This window comes from Mesoplodon densirostris, chromosome 10, assembly GCF_025265405.1.
Source record: "Mesoplodon densirostris isolate mMesDen1 chromosome 10, mMesDen1 primary haplotype, whole genome shotgun sequence".
NCBI lineage: Eukaryota > Metazoa > Chordata > Mammalia > Artiodactyla > Ziphiidae > Mesoplodon > Mesoplodon densirostris.
This window is the reverse complement of record NC_082670.1, coordinates 62094537-62108009: the sequence shown is the minus strand read 5'-3', so window position 1 is coordinate 62108009 and position 13473 is coordinate 62094537. Positions and strand designations below refer to the sequence as shown.

General features: G+C 45.6%; 1 protein-coding gene across 6 annotated transcripts in view; it reads right to left on the bottom strand.

Annotated features, from left to right (window-relative positions):
- Window positions 1-575: 575 nt before the first annotated feature.
- Window positions 576-13473, bottom strand: part of LOC132497309 (nuclease EXOG, mitochondrial) — a 45943-nt gene continuing 33045 nt past the window's right edge. For 2 of the 6 annotated variants that reach the window (XR_009533571.1, XR_009533576.1), the window contains 4 exons: window positions 6860-8012; window positions 6307-6495; window positions 1417-3830; window positions 576-1312 (listed from right to left, as the gene is read on the bottom strand). The gene's annotated coding sequence lies outside the window, so the exon portion shown is untranslated. Of the gene's footprint in view, window positions 1313-1416; window positions 3831-6306; window positions 6496-6859; window positions 8013-10925; window positions 11101-12559; window positions 12618-13473 lie in introns of those variants that run through there. The other 4 variants (XR_009533573.1, XR_009533572.1, XR_009533574.1 and 1 more) reach the window with 4 other exon arrangements.

The window sequence follows — 13473 nt, the reverse complement described above, 5'->3', positions numbered from 1 at the left end:
TGGTTCTCCAAGGGTTGGGTTCTGCCCCGGGCAAGAAGGGTAAGGGGGAAGAGGTAATAAGACACAACCCCCTGGAATTTCTTTTTTTTTTTTTTGGCCCTGGGGCTTGTGGGATCCTAGTTCCCCGACCAGGGATCCAACCCGCACCCCCTGCATTGGAAGCGAAGAGTCTTAACCACTGGACACCAGGGACACTCCCTTGGGTGTCTGTTCTAGCACATACCACTCAAAGTTACAACTGGGGAACACAACTTTCCCTAAGGTTGTTGTTGCAGGAGTAACCAGAGCTGGGTATGAGAAAATGCTGCCGCCTTGTGGCTGGTTCCTGAAATAACAACTGTAAATCTGTTCATATTCACAAGGCCTGGGGGGCTGTAACTGACACCTGCCCTCAAGAAATGTCCTGCAGTAAGCAATCCAAAAAACATTCAAATCAGGGCAGAATGTCACGAAACCAATTTCAAGAGGTAACTTTTACTCGTACTGTTTAAAAAAAAAAAAAAGCACATGCCAAGATGCTCAACATGATTAATTATTAGAGGAACACAAATCAAAACTGCAATGAGGTCTCACCTTGCACCAGTCACAATGGCCATTGTCCAAAAGTCTACAAACTATAATAGCTGGAGATGGCGTGCAGAAAAGGGAACCCTCCTAAGCTACTGGTGGGAATGGCAACTGGTAACAGCCACTATAGAGAACAGTATGGAGGTTCCTTAAAAATCTATAAAAAGCTACCAGATGATCTGACAATCCCACTCCTTGTGGTATATCCAGAGAAAACCCGTATTCGAAAAGACCCATGCACCCCAACATCCACTGCAGCAGTATTTACAATAGCGAAGACATGGAAGGAACCCTATGTTCACAGACAGATGAATGGATAAATTTTGGTATGTATAGACCATGGAGTATTATTCAGCCATAAAAAGAATGAAATAATGCCACTTGCAGCAACACATATGGACCTTGAGATGATCATATTGTTGCTGAAACTTCGCCTCTGGTCACCCGTACCGAATAGGAAGGCGGAGACATAGTGTTGTGTGAAGTAGAAAAGTGTAGCTTTAATTGCTTTGTCAGGCAAAGGAGGCCACAGCGGTCTAATGCCTTCAAGAGTTTGTGGCCCACCCTGGAGGGGGTAGTGAGTAGTTTTATAGTGTTTAAGAAGCAGGGCATGATCAGCTCATGGCAAATTCTCAGATTGGCTGGCGTCGAGGTGAAATTTCAAACTTCATTAACCTTTGGTTTTCATCCAGTCTGGGGTCTATGTTCTTGCTGTCAGTTGTTTTCATCTGGAGGGGACTGCTTCCTGTAAAAAGAACTCAGGAATGTGTGTCAGGCCTTTATATCTTTCAGAAAACTCTTAAGTTGGGTGATTCTGCTACTTGACAGAATTATAGTCTAAATTCTTACCAGTTCCCCAGCCCACCTGCTATTGTTTGTTTCTACATCTTCACGTTTCCCAATCACTGACTCTTGAGTCAGCGTTCTTCTTCAAAGAGAAGGACACAGGTGCTTGTACACAGTTTCAATCTCCCTTTTTCTTTGATATTCCTCAGTTGAGGAGGAATAGCTACAGAACATGAAAGGGAATGTTTTAGATTGAGAGGTTAATCATAAACTTGGCAGAAGAACTCAGTGTCAGTCCATCTCTGTTTCAATTTTCCCCTTCTCTGTGGGAATGGGGTGACAGCTGCTCTGGTTACGTCCTGCTGATGTGGGGTGTAGTCCTGACTAATTTGGGGAATGGACAGAGTTGGAAATAATCTTGAATTCGAAGCTTAGCATCAATATTTTGTATTAAGAAAATATTACCTCTGATTGCTTTGTCATAGCACCTAGACAAACATTTGAAAATTATTAGACATATTACAATGCAGATAATGGTTAAAATACACCTTTGTAGTATTTTTCAACATAATCCTCCTATTTTAGATGGCAACCAGGAAAATAAGTTTTGGAGTGTTTTCTTTATACATATATTTAGTAACCAAGTAGGCTTTTGCTGGGAGGCTATAGCTTGAGCTGTCTCATTTGCTATTACTATTTTTAAAGTAGGAAATAGGTTTCATAGTTACAAGACTTTGAGAGGATAAGGTTGCAGTTGGCAGCTGCTATTAGATATTGTTTTGAAAATGGCTGATGGTGTTCTTAACTCTGATAAAGTTTAGAGAACTCAAGTTTTCAGTAGTATAGGAACGTGTCTGAACCCACATCCATACTGGCCACCTAGTTCCATTTTGGATGTCTGAACCACAGTTATTTCATTTTGATTTTTTAATGTAATTTTTTTAATGGCTAAGGCAGATGTACAATGCATGTTTAATAGACCCAAAACAGGCTGTTTTGCTTAGCCTAAATTTCAAATTCAGTCATGTACAAGCCAGAATGATTTCCCCATACCTCAACATGTGAAAATTTCTTCCATCATTTTCCCGTTTCGACTGCAAATATTTCCATAAATGGCATTGATAATCAGTATGTTTTTCCAACGTTGCCAGAGTGGTGGCCCAGTTGCCTGCTCTGGGTCCATTTATGTCCCTCGGTCCTATGCCTTTTTTTGTTTGTTTGTTTAGTTCTCCATGTTGGGGGAAAACGAATCAGATAGCATGAACAGGCTCAGAGGTATGTGAATGGGAAAATGCAGGCTATACAGTTTATCACTTGTACTTAATTATCACACAAGCATTGTACACGTTTAGCAATACACTTAAAACAAGCAGTGATACATGTCATGAATATTTATACTCTGTTACAACTTCACTAGAGAATTTTTTTTTCATGCTGAACACTGGGGTCAAAAGTATGGTTAGAAGTAAAACAATAACCTTCTGTTTTGATAGGAAGACAAACATTTGATAAACAGTGCAGTTTGAATTAGTTGGATGGTTCTTACGGGCCTGGTCCAGATTTTTATGTCAGCTGTCTTCCACTGCTGTTGTCTTCTTTTCATCCTGATGGGGGCGTCGTTTGGAGTTAGCAGTCTTTTCTATAGACATTCAAATGCAGAGGCCCTTCTTCAATGGGAAATATGAATTCGAGTCAATTCCCTTCAGTTTTGTGGTACATATCATAGTTAAGAGTATCTTTTAAGGATCTTTTTATTTAGTTTGCTGACAGTCCTTTAAATAATGTCTTTTCCAGTGTGCATAATCTCTTAGGTGTAGGTCACAGGGCATCTGATCTTCATCCAAAGATAGATTACTATGATTGGCTTTAGAAACAAGCTTAGAATATTCTTTTACTAGTTCAATTAAACTTTATAATAAGGTAACAGCAATAAGGAGCCATCTTGGACATAGATAATAAATACAAAGCCTCAATAAATACAAAACTTCAATATCCACAAAGGTATACTATTGAAGCATAATTTTTCTCTCTAGATTATCCTCATTTTTTTGCTAAGTCCAGCCAAATTAAGGCTGATTTGTTCAAAATAAGTCTGGTTTCAATATACATGGCCTGATTATTCATATAAACGTAATTGCTCATATAGGCTCATTTATATTGGCTGCACTGGAACTCTTCATTAGGAATCTCAGATCAAACTTTTAAAAGGCCTCTCAAGGCCAGGCCTGCCTGCAGATTCTGCCTGTGATATCTATACATTGGGTAAATTTGTCTCTTTTCCAGGTCTCAAGAGTATCTAGATTCCTGCACATGTCAAGAGACAGTCTTTTCCATTCACCTGATAAGGCTGCTCAGAACCCAAGAGTCTCTAATTTCTGGAGGAACCAGGCAGAGAGAAAAAAATATTTTACCTATAGGTGTAAATTACCAAATTGTTGTAAATCATAAGTAGCTTGAAGAAAAGGGCTTTTCTATACCTGAAAAACAAAGATTAGAAGAGGCAGTATGTCAGACAATTCATAAAAACTATAATCATATTTAGCAGTTCATTTAATCCCCTATAATTTATTTTGTTCTGTTTTGAGTCCAGTTTTTCCATTAGTTTTATTGACCTTGCTTGATGATTGAGGATGATAGTGACAGTGATAATTTCAAGAAATTTGTGACATTAAGTCTTGTATGATTTGTCCAGTGAAGTGGGTGTCTTGATCACTGGAGATGGTAGACACTATACTCCAAGTGGGAAACACATTTTCTAACCTTTTCCTTTTCATTGTGAGCCATTCCCTGCAGCCAGAGAAATCTTTAACCCATCTAATAGAAAATGAGGTTTGTCAGGGAGCCGGGAAAAGCCAAGAGGGCATCTTGGATTTCCCATAGCCCTGATTTTTAAAAATTTACAGCTATTGTTTATTCATTTTTAAATTCCCTGACTTAGAAGTAGACCATTTCTATGCTATAAGGGCAGGACGACAGAAATCTGACAATGAGGGGATCAATGTTAACAACATAGAAAATTCTTAAAGTACCTTTTTCACAACCCTTTAATCACTTTCTGGATTCATATTAATTTGTCCCTTATTTTTTTCCATCCAGAAACAACCAACTGTAGGACAAAATTATTATCATTTTTTAAACAAAAATATCTGCAATCTTTATACCTTCTCTCACTGGCAATACATCGCCTACTTGCTTTACATACTGAAATGTTTCCCTTATCATTTTATTAGCTTTAATTACATATTATAATTTTTAACCCTTAAAAAAACCCTTGCACTTCCCCGGTGGCACAGTGGTTAAGAATCCACCTGCCAATGCAGGGGACACAGGTTTGAGCCCTGGTCCGGGAAGATCCCACATGCTGTGAAGCAACTAAGCCCATGCACCACAACTACTGAGCCTGTGCTCTAGAGCCTGCGAGCCACAACTACTGAAGCCTAGGCACCCAGAGCCTGTGCTCCGCAACAAGAGAAGCCACTGCAATGAGAAGCCCGTGCACCACAACAAGGAGTAGCCCCCACTTGCCGCAACTAGAGAAAGCCCGCGTGCAGCAACAAAGACCCAAAGCAGCCAAAAATAATAATAATAATTAATTAAAACAAAAAAACAACCCTTAATCTCTAGTGAGAACCAAGAAGAAAGCAACTGAATTGTCTGTCATATTGACATTCTCTGATTAGCAAACTTAGGAACATATTCTATAATCTCCAAAAACATGCATTTTCCCAAAGCACAATTTCTTTTCTCAAAGTGGCACAAGACATGTGACTAATAAATGCAAATATCTTTAGTTTCCCTCTTGCAAGAAGACAAAAGTAGGTAAATTTGGATCTCATTTGTAAGCACTTACTTTTCTTTAAGCCAATTAAATAGAGCTCATTTACAAATTAACCTCAGCAATATTATCCAAAGTCAAAGACACATACTGAGACATACAGACAGACGGACAGAGGTCTCATTGTTTCATCTTTTTATATTTCATGAATCAGGCACTGTAATTAAACTTATCAGTTTATGAATAACAGAACAGTCAAATTTACACATTTGACTAAAAGCCTTCTTTTTTTTTTTTTTGCGGTACGCGGGCCTCTCACTGTTGTGGCCTCTCCCATTGCGGAGCACAGGCTCCGGATGCGCAGGCTCAGTGGCCATGGCTCACGGGCCCAGCCGCTCCGCGGCATGTGGGATCTTCCCGGACCGGGGCACGAACCCGTGTCCCCTGCATCGGCAGGCGGACGCTCAACCACTGCGCCGCCAGGGAAGCCCTAAAAGGCTTCTTTTTCTTCCCTCCTTTCCTGCCCCTCCTTGGCTTGAGGTTCTACTAATTAAGACTGAAGTCCCAGGCACAGTGGGCTGTGTTTGTACTTCAAGGACATGATAAGAGTTAACTTCAAGTTTTCTCCTAAGAATAGTTTTGTTCTCTCAAGGTCAGTGTTCTGAAAAAAAGTTTTTTATCAAGACAGCTTTCTCTAACTGCACATGCAAAATGGACCAGTTTTGGAATTTCAAAAGAGTCTCATCTCAACCAGTTTTCTCTGAAGTCTAAAGAATATTGTGACCACATGGTGTTAAATTATTTTTTCCCTATTTATAGGTTTATAATTATAGGTTGACCAGGCTGCCAAAATTTTCCCTAGTGGGCTGTCAGATGGAATCAAAGAAGAAGCACTTCCCATGTTGAGTCAAATTAAACACTTGCCAGCAAAACCAAAGGCAAACCAAATCCTTGTCGGGCAAACAGAAGCCACCAACAAAAAAAACCCAAACAGCCCAAGGCTCAAATTGGTTTCCAAGTCCCACTAAGCCTGTGGCCTTAGTCTAAGCTGCTCCTTACAAACTGGATCTAAAAAATCTACCCCCAAAAAAGATAAATAAAAAATTCCCAAACGGCAACAGAAGGTTCCCCAAACAGCCAAGGTTGAGGGTCCTCGGAGTGCACGCCGGGGGGCTTACCAAAGTGCTGGCGGAGGTGCTGTGATGTCCCAAACTCTACGTTGCTCCTTCCCCAAAACATCTTCTCAGAGCAGGAAGTCCGGACCAGTGTGGGCAGAAGGAGAGGGGGATGTCCTCAAGGCAAAGGTGGCCTTGGCAGCTGCCAGGACAGCTTCTCTCCTGTCTTCCATCCCCGCCTCGGAGCTCCAACTACCAAGACAGCAGGCCGGGTATGATCAGGGCACAGCCCTACGGCAGGGGATCCCTGGCGATCCGGCCTCCAGAGGAGTCCTCCAACCCTCCGCTCTCTCGAAGGAGGCTGGTGTGGAGAGAAACCTCAGAGCGTCCGATCAAACACAGGGACGCCTCAAGGCCACCTGCACACAGGTCAATCCTAGATGAGCCCCCAAAATTCTATTGCCAAAACTCGGCCTCTGTTCACCAGTGCCGAATAGAAATGCAGAGTTTTGGGTGAAGTAGAAAAGAATAGCTTTTACTGCTTTGCCAGGCAAAGGGGGCCACAGCAGGCTAATGCCCTCAAGACTGTGTGACCCAACGTGGAGGGGGTGATTACCTCGCAGACAATTCTCGGATTGGTTGGCATCAAGGCGAAGTTTCAAGCTTCATCAACCTCTGGTTTCAACCAGTCTAGGGTCTATGTTCTTGTGGTCAGCAGTTTTCATCTGGAAAGGGTCTGCTTTCTGTAAAAACAACTCAGGAATGTGTGTCAGGCCTTTGTATCTTTCAGGGAACTGTGGGTTTCATGATTCTGCTATGTGGCAGAATTATAGTCTAAATTGTTACCAGTTCCTCAGCCCAACAGCTATTCTTTGTTTCTCTATCTTCACATTTCCCAATCATTAACTCTTGAGTCAGCATTTTATTACAAAAGAAAGACAAGGACACGGGCTTGTACGCCGTTTCAATACTAACTGAAGTAAGTCAGACAAAGACAAATGTCATATGATATCACTGGATGTGGAATCTACAAATTGATACAAATGATCTAATTTACAAAACAGAAACAGACTCAGAAAACAAATTTATGGTTACCAAAGGGGAAAGGTGGTGGAAGGGATAAATGAGGAGGTTGGGACTAGCATATACACCCCAATATATATAAAATAGATGATAACAACAAGGACCTTCTGTATAGCACAGGGAACTCTACTCAACACTCTTTAATAACCTATATGGGAAAGGAATCCGAAAAAGAACAGATATATGTCTATGTATAACTGAATCAAGTTGCCAAACACCTAAAAAAACACAGCATTGTAAATCAACTGTACTCCAATAGAAAACAAAAGTTAAATTAAAAAAAAAAAAAAGAAATGCCTACAATGTTCCCCTCAAGCCTCAGTGATCTGGGCTAGTGTCACATTCCTGGAGCCTGAGCAGGCTTGGGTCCCAAGGCTGGACTGTCATGGGGCTGAGGGAGCTGGGGAGGATCTGCCAGCAAATGAAGCCCCCTTGGACCTGTAGTGCCTGGTCCCCTCTGCACAGGACCACAATCTCTAAATCCAGGTGGGCCCTCCTACAGCTGAAACAAGCCCAGTGCACCCAAAGGGTGGTGGACTCTCAGGGCCGGAAGAGCTTTGAAAAGTCACCTGGTCTCCACATCTCCTGCTGGGAAGGTTCCTACCTCCATCTTTCTTCCTTAGGGTCGCCTCACCTCTGGACAATAGCACCTTCAGCAAAGTGGTTTTCCAGGGTTGGGATTTGCCCTAGGGGTGAAAGGGTAAGGGGGATGAAGTAATGAGACACAACCTTCGGGTGTTTGTTCTGGCACATTCCACTCTAATTTACAACCCAGGAACATACTGTTTAAAAAAAAAAAACGACAAGATTCTCAACATCACTAATTATTAGAGCAATGGAAATCAAAGCTACAAAGAGGTATCACCTTTCACCAGTCAGTATGGCCATCATCAAAAAGTCTACAAACAACAGCAGTTGGAGAGGGTGTGGAGAAAAGGGAACCCTCCTAAGCTGCTGGTGGGAGTGGAAACTGGTAACAGCCACTATGGAGTACAGTATGGAAGTTTCTTTAAAAACTAAAACTAGAGCTACCAGATGATCCGACAATCCCAGTGCTGGGTGAATATCTGGAGAAAACCATAATTCAAAAAGACCCATGCACCACAATGTTCATTGCAGCACTCTTTACAATAGCCAAAACACTAGCAACCAAAATGTCCATCGACAGATGAATGGGTAAATAAGATGTGGTACATACAGACAATGGAACATTAGTCAGCATTAAAAAGAATGAAATAATGCCATTTGCAGCAACACGGATGGACCTAGAGATGATCATACTAACTGAAGTAAGTCACACAGGGAAGGACAAACATCACATGATGTCACTTAGAGGTGGAATCCAAAAGTTGATACAAATGAACTTATTTACAAAACAGAAACAGGCTCACAGACTAAGAAAACAAACTTATGGTTACCACAAGGGAAAGGTGGGGAAAGGGATGAGGAGGTTGAGATTAGCATATACACCCCAATATATATAAAATAATCAACAAGGACCTACAGTATAGCACAGGGAACTCTACTCAACACTCTGTAATAACCTATATGGGAAAATAATCCAAAAAAAGAATAGATATACGTCTATGTATAACTGAATCAAGTTGTTGAATACCTAAAACAAACACAACATTGTAAATCAACTGTACTCCAATATAAACTAAAAATTAAATTAAAAAAAAGAAAAAAGAAATGCCTACTATATTCCTCTCTGGCCTCGGTGACCCGGGCTGGTGTCACATCAATGGAGACTGAGCCGGCTTTGCTTTCATGGCTGGACTGTCCTGGGGCTGAGGGAGCTGGGGAGGATGTACCAGCAAATTAGCCCCCCTTGGACCTGTAGTGTCTGGTGCCCTCTGCATGGGATCACAATTTCTAGATCCAGGCGGGTCCTCCTGCAGCTAAACAAAGCCTAGTGCAACCAAAGAATGGTGGACCCTCAGGGCTGTAAAAGCTTTGAAAAGTCACCTGGTCTCCACGTGTTCTGGTGGTGGGCTTCCCACCTCCAGCCTCCTTGCTTAGAGTTGCCCCGCCTCCAGACGACAGCACACTCAGCAAAGCGGTTTTGCAGGGGTTGGGATTTTACCCAGAGGTGAAAGGTAAGGGGGAGGAAGTAATGAGACACAACCCCCTCGGGTATTTCTTCTGGCACATTCCACTGTAATTTACAATCCCCAAACACAACTTTTGACTTTCCAAGGCTTTGGTTGCCCCGAGTATCCAAGCTGGGCATGAAGAAATCCTGCCGCCTTGTGGCCGTTTCCCGTAACAACAACTTTAAAACTATTTCTCATGGGCACTTCATATTAACAAGGCCTGTGGGGCTGTAAATGACACCTGCCCTCCAGAAATGTCCTGGGGGAGGTAATCCAAAAAGAAGACTGTCACGAAGCCAATTTCAAGAGGTAACTTTCACTCACACTCTTTAAAAAAGAAGCACATGACAAGATGATCGACATCCCTAATTATTATAGAAATGCAAGTCAAAGCTACAACAAGGTATCATCTTGCATCAGAGTGGCCATCATCAAAAAGTCTACAAACAATAAATGCTAGAGAGGATGTGGAGAAAAGGGAACCCTCCTACGCTGTTGGCGGGAATGTAAATTTGTTCAGCCAATGGAGAACAGAATGGAGATTCCTCAAAAGCTAAAAATAGAGTTGCCATATGATCCAGCAATTCCACTCCTGGGCATATATCCAGAGAAAACCATAATTTGAAAAGATACAGGGACTTCCCTGGCAGTCCAGTGGGTGAGACTCCGCACTTCCACAGCAGGCAGTGTGGTTTTGATCCCTGGTCAGGGAACTAGGATCCCGCACGCCACCTGGCGTGCCCACCCCCCAAAAAAACAGAAAAAAAAGATACATGCACCCCAATGTTCACTGTAGCTATTTACAATAGCTAAGACATGGAAGCAACCTAAATGACCATCTACCAATGAATGGATAAGGAAGGTGTGGTACACAGAGACAATAGAATATTACTGAGCCATAAAAAAGAATGAAATAACGCCATTTGCAGCAACATGGATGGACCTAGAGATAATCATACTAAGTGAAGTAAGTCTGACAAAGACAAATACCACATGATATCACTTATATGTGGAATCTTTAAAAAATGATATAAATGAACTAATTTACAAAACAGAAACAGACTCACAGACTTAGAAAATAAACTTATGGTTACCAAAGGGGTAAGCTGGAGAAAGGGATAAACGAGGAGGCTGGGATTAGCATATACACCCTAATGTATATAAAACAGATAATCAACCAGGACCTACTGTATAACACAGGAATTCTGCTTAGTACTCTGTAATAACCTTAAAGGAAAAAGAATTTGAAAAAGAATAGGTACAGGTGTATGTATAACCAAATCACTTTGCTGTATACCTGAAACTAACAGAACACTGTTAGTCAACTATACACTGCTCCCATGTAAAGTAAGAATTAAAAGCAAAACAAAACCATGAGGACAGGGTTTAAGTGCGTTTTACTCAGCACCGTGGCTGGTCCCTCGCTCAGCGGCTGGCACGTGGCAGTGGCTCAGTAACCCCCTGTGGAGCCCGTGGAGGTGGGGGGTAGGCTGGGGCACTCACCATAAGCAGTAAAGGGCCAGTCCTCCCCTCTGACACGCTCCAGGTCACTACCCCTTGGAATGGGCCAGTGCAGGAGCTCCTCACTGTTCTTGAAGCCAAAACTTGGATTCTGGGTGTGGGGCCCCTTGTGGGTCTCTGTAGCTGCCTGAAGTGGCCTGGGAGGTGTCAGGCGCATCTGGAGGGAGGCAAGAGTGGGCCTTGCGGTCACCACACCGCCACAGCTGTCACCCGGCCACTCTGGGGTGAGGCTGGGGTCCAGGTTCCGTGAGGGACGGATGCCGGCTCCTGTGTCAGAAGGCAGGCATGCAGCCCAGGATCTCAGCCCTTGGCAGAGAGAGAGATGCTCCCAGACAGACGTCAGCTCTCACCCTGGGGCCAGGGCCCTGGCTGCTCCCTGCCCCGTGCCAGCCGCTCTTCCGCCTCAGCCTTGACGGCCACGAGACTCAGTGCTGGGAGGCTGGGAGGGGCAGGGAGAGAGCACAGGCACTCACTCCTACAGGCGGAGACAGAGCGGGCAGCGGCCGAGAGCTAGGAGATGCCAAAGGCCACCGCGGATGGGCTGGGGAAGCCGCAGGACTGTCTCCTGCCCCGCCTGCACACACCTCCAGGACACCGTCCTGTGCGCTGCCTGAGGGCTGGGGAAGGCCAGGCCGGCCCGCTCGCACCACACTCTCTGGCCCCCGCCCCGTGCCTGGCACAGAGAGCAGCCCCGGAATGCTGGCACAAGAGACCCCCCCTCAACCCAGCCGTTCACTGTCCACTGGGTTCACCTGGATCCTCTCCTCCATTTGAATCCTTCCTGCCCTTCTGTCCTCTTAGGTCCCCGGCTCCTATTCTCACCCACAGTCCCACCTTCCACTGTTTGTTTGTTCTGGAAGGACGCCACCTACATGAGATCCTCGCCTACATGGAGAGGCAGGTGCGGATTCACACATATGCACACTCAAGGCACAGCAACCAGGGTCCGTGTTGGGGAGCGAGCAGGGCGTGACCATAGGGAGATGCCTGAAATCCTAAGAAGGAACCTCAGGCTTCCTGTCCCAACCACCCTGGACCAGGGGCCTCAGGACATTCCCAGGGACAGAGGCAGGCAGACAGGCCTGAGGTGGAGGCCGAGGGATCTGGTTCAGAAATGACACTCAAAGCCTGGCAGCTGCCAAGCTCTGTCTCAGGGGATCCTGGGGAGGATCCCAGAGGGACCCCGGGGGCCCCCACCCAAGGCGCCACTCTCCTGTGGGTGTCCCAAGTCAGCCTGAAGGGCAGGGGACAGGGACAGGCCAAGCCCAAGCCCAAGCCCAGCACGTACAATCACCACTCCGACAAGCACTTCCTCCCAGGCCAGTTCACGGGGCTGGCATCCACGGGCAGCTGCCAGGCACCTGCTGCCGGAGAGAAAAGCCCCATCACCCCAGCGTTCGTGGAGGGAGGCGCCAGCTCGGATTCCAGAAAGGCGTGCAAGTCGAAGCAGAGCCCCCCTCCCCGGATGTGGGCTGACCTGCGGCGGTACGTCCTGCCCTCCCACCCCGCTGGCCTCCGCCCGGCCTCTGTGGGGCTGAGCTTGCCTCCTGTATTTGCTCTTTGAGCCGTGTCTCCAGGGGACCGTCTGTCTGCCACTCACCCTCTTGGGCTGCACTCCCTCTTCCTGGACAGCCAGGGACCAGGCTGCTTCTGCCTGCAAGGCTATGGGAGGTGCTGCAAAGACAGAGAACGGGGAGGGCTTGACCAAGAGGAGAGGCCGGCTCTACAGAGATAATTGGGCCTCCTGTATCCTGTATCAATCCATCACATTTATAGTCTTCTCTCCAGACAGGAGACAATGAGGAAATGACAAAAGCCAATAAGGCCAATAAATAAATGGTAATGGAATAACCAGTATAGGCAGCCCATCCCCTGAGCCCCAGAGCCAGGAGCAGGGCCGAGCCCTCCCCGGTGTCTGTCTTGACTTCAGCCACAGGCCCCAGGGGACAGGTAACACCAGTCAGCAGCCCCCATGGGGTTTTCAGCTGGAGTTCCAGCTGCTCAGGCCAAAAACCCTGGCATCATCCCTACCTCCTCTCTCTCACACACCCCACATCCAATCCAGCAGGAAATCCTGTCAGCTCTGCCTTCAAAGTATATCCCAAGTCAGACCACTCCTCAACACCACCGTCGCCATGCTGGTCTGAGCCACCAACACCTCTTGCCTGTATTCTTACAAAGGCCTCCTGGTTGGTCCTTGGCCCAGACCGTTCTCAACACAGCAGCCAGTGGTGTCTATTAAAAGGCAAGTTGCACAGAACCCCCGAGTGGCCCCCATTGTACTCAGAGAACAGCCTGAGCCCTCTGCAGCCCCCCAATGCACCCCACTCCCCAGGGCCTGTCTGAGCCCGTCTACAACCCCGGCTCTTACTCCACTTCAAGCCACACCAGCTCCTTGCTGGCTCCTGCCCAGGCCGTGCGCGCCTCACCTGAGGGCTTCAGCAGTGGCTGTTCCCTCTCTGTCACAGTCTTCTCCCAGAGAGTGCGTGGCTCCCCTCCTTCATCGGATGTCACTTTCGCAATGAGGCAA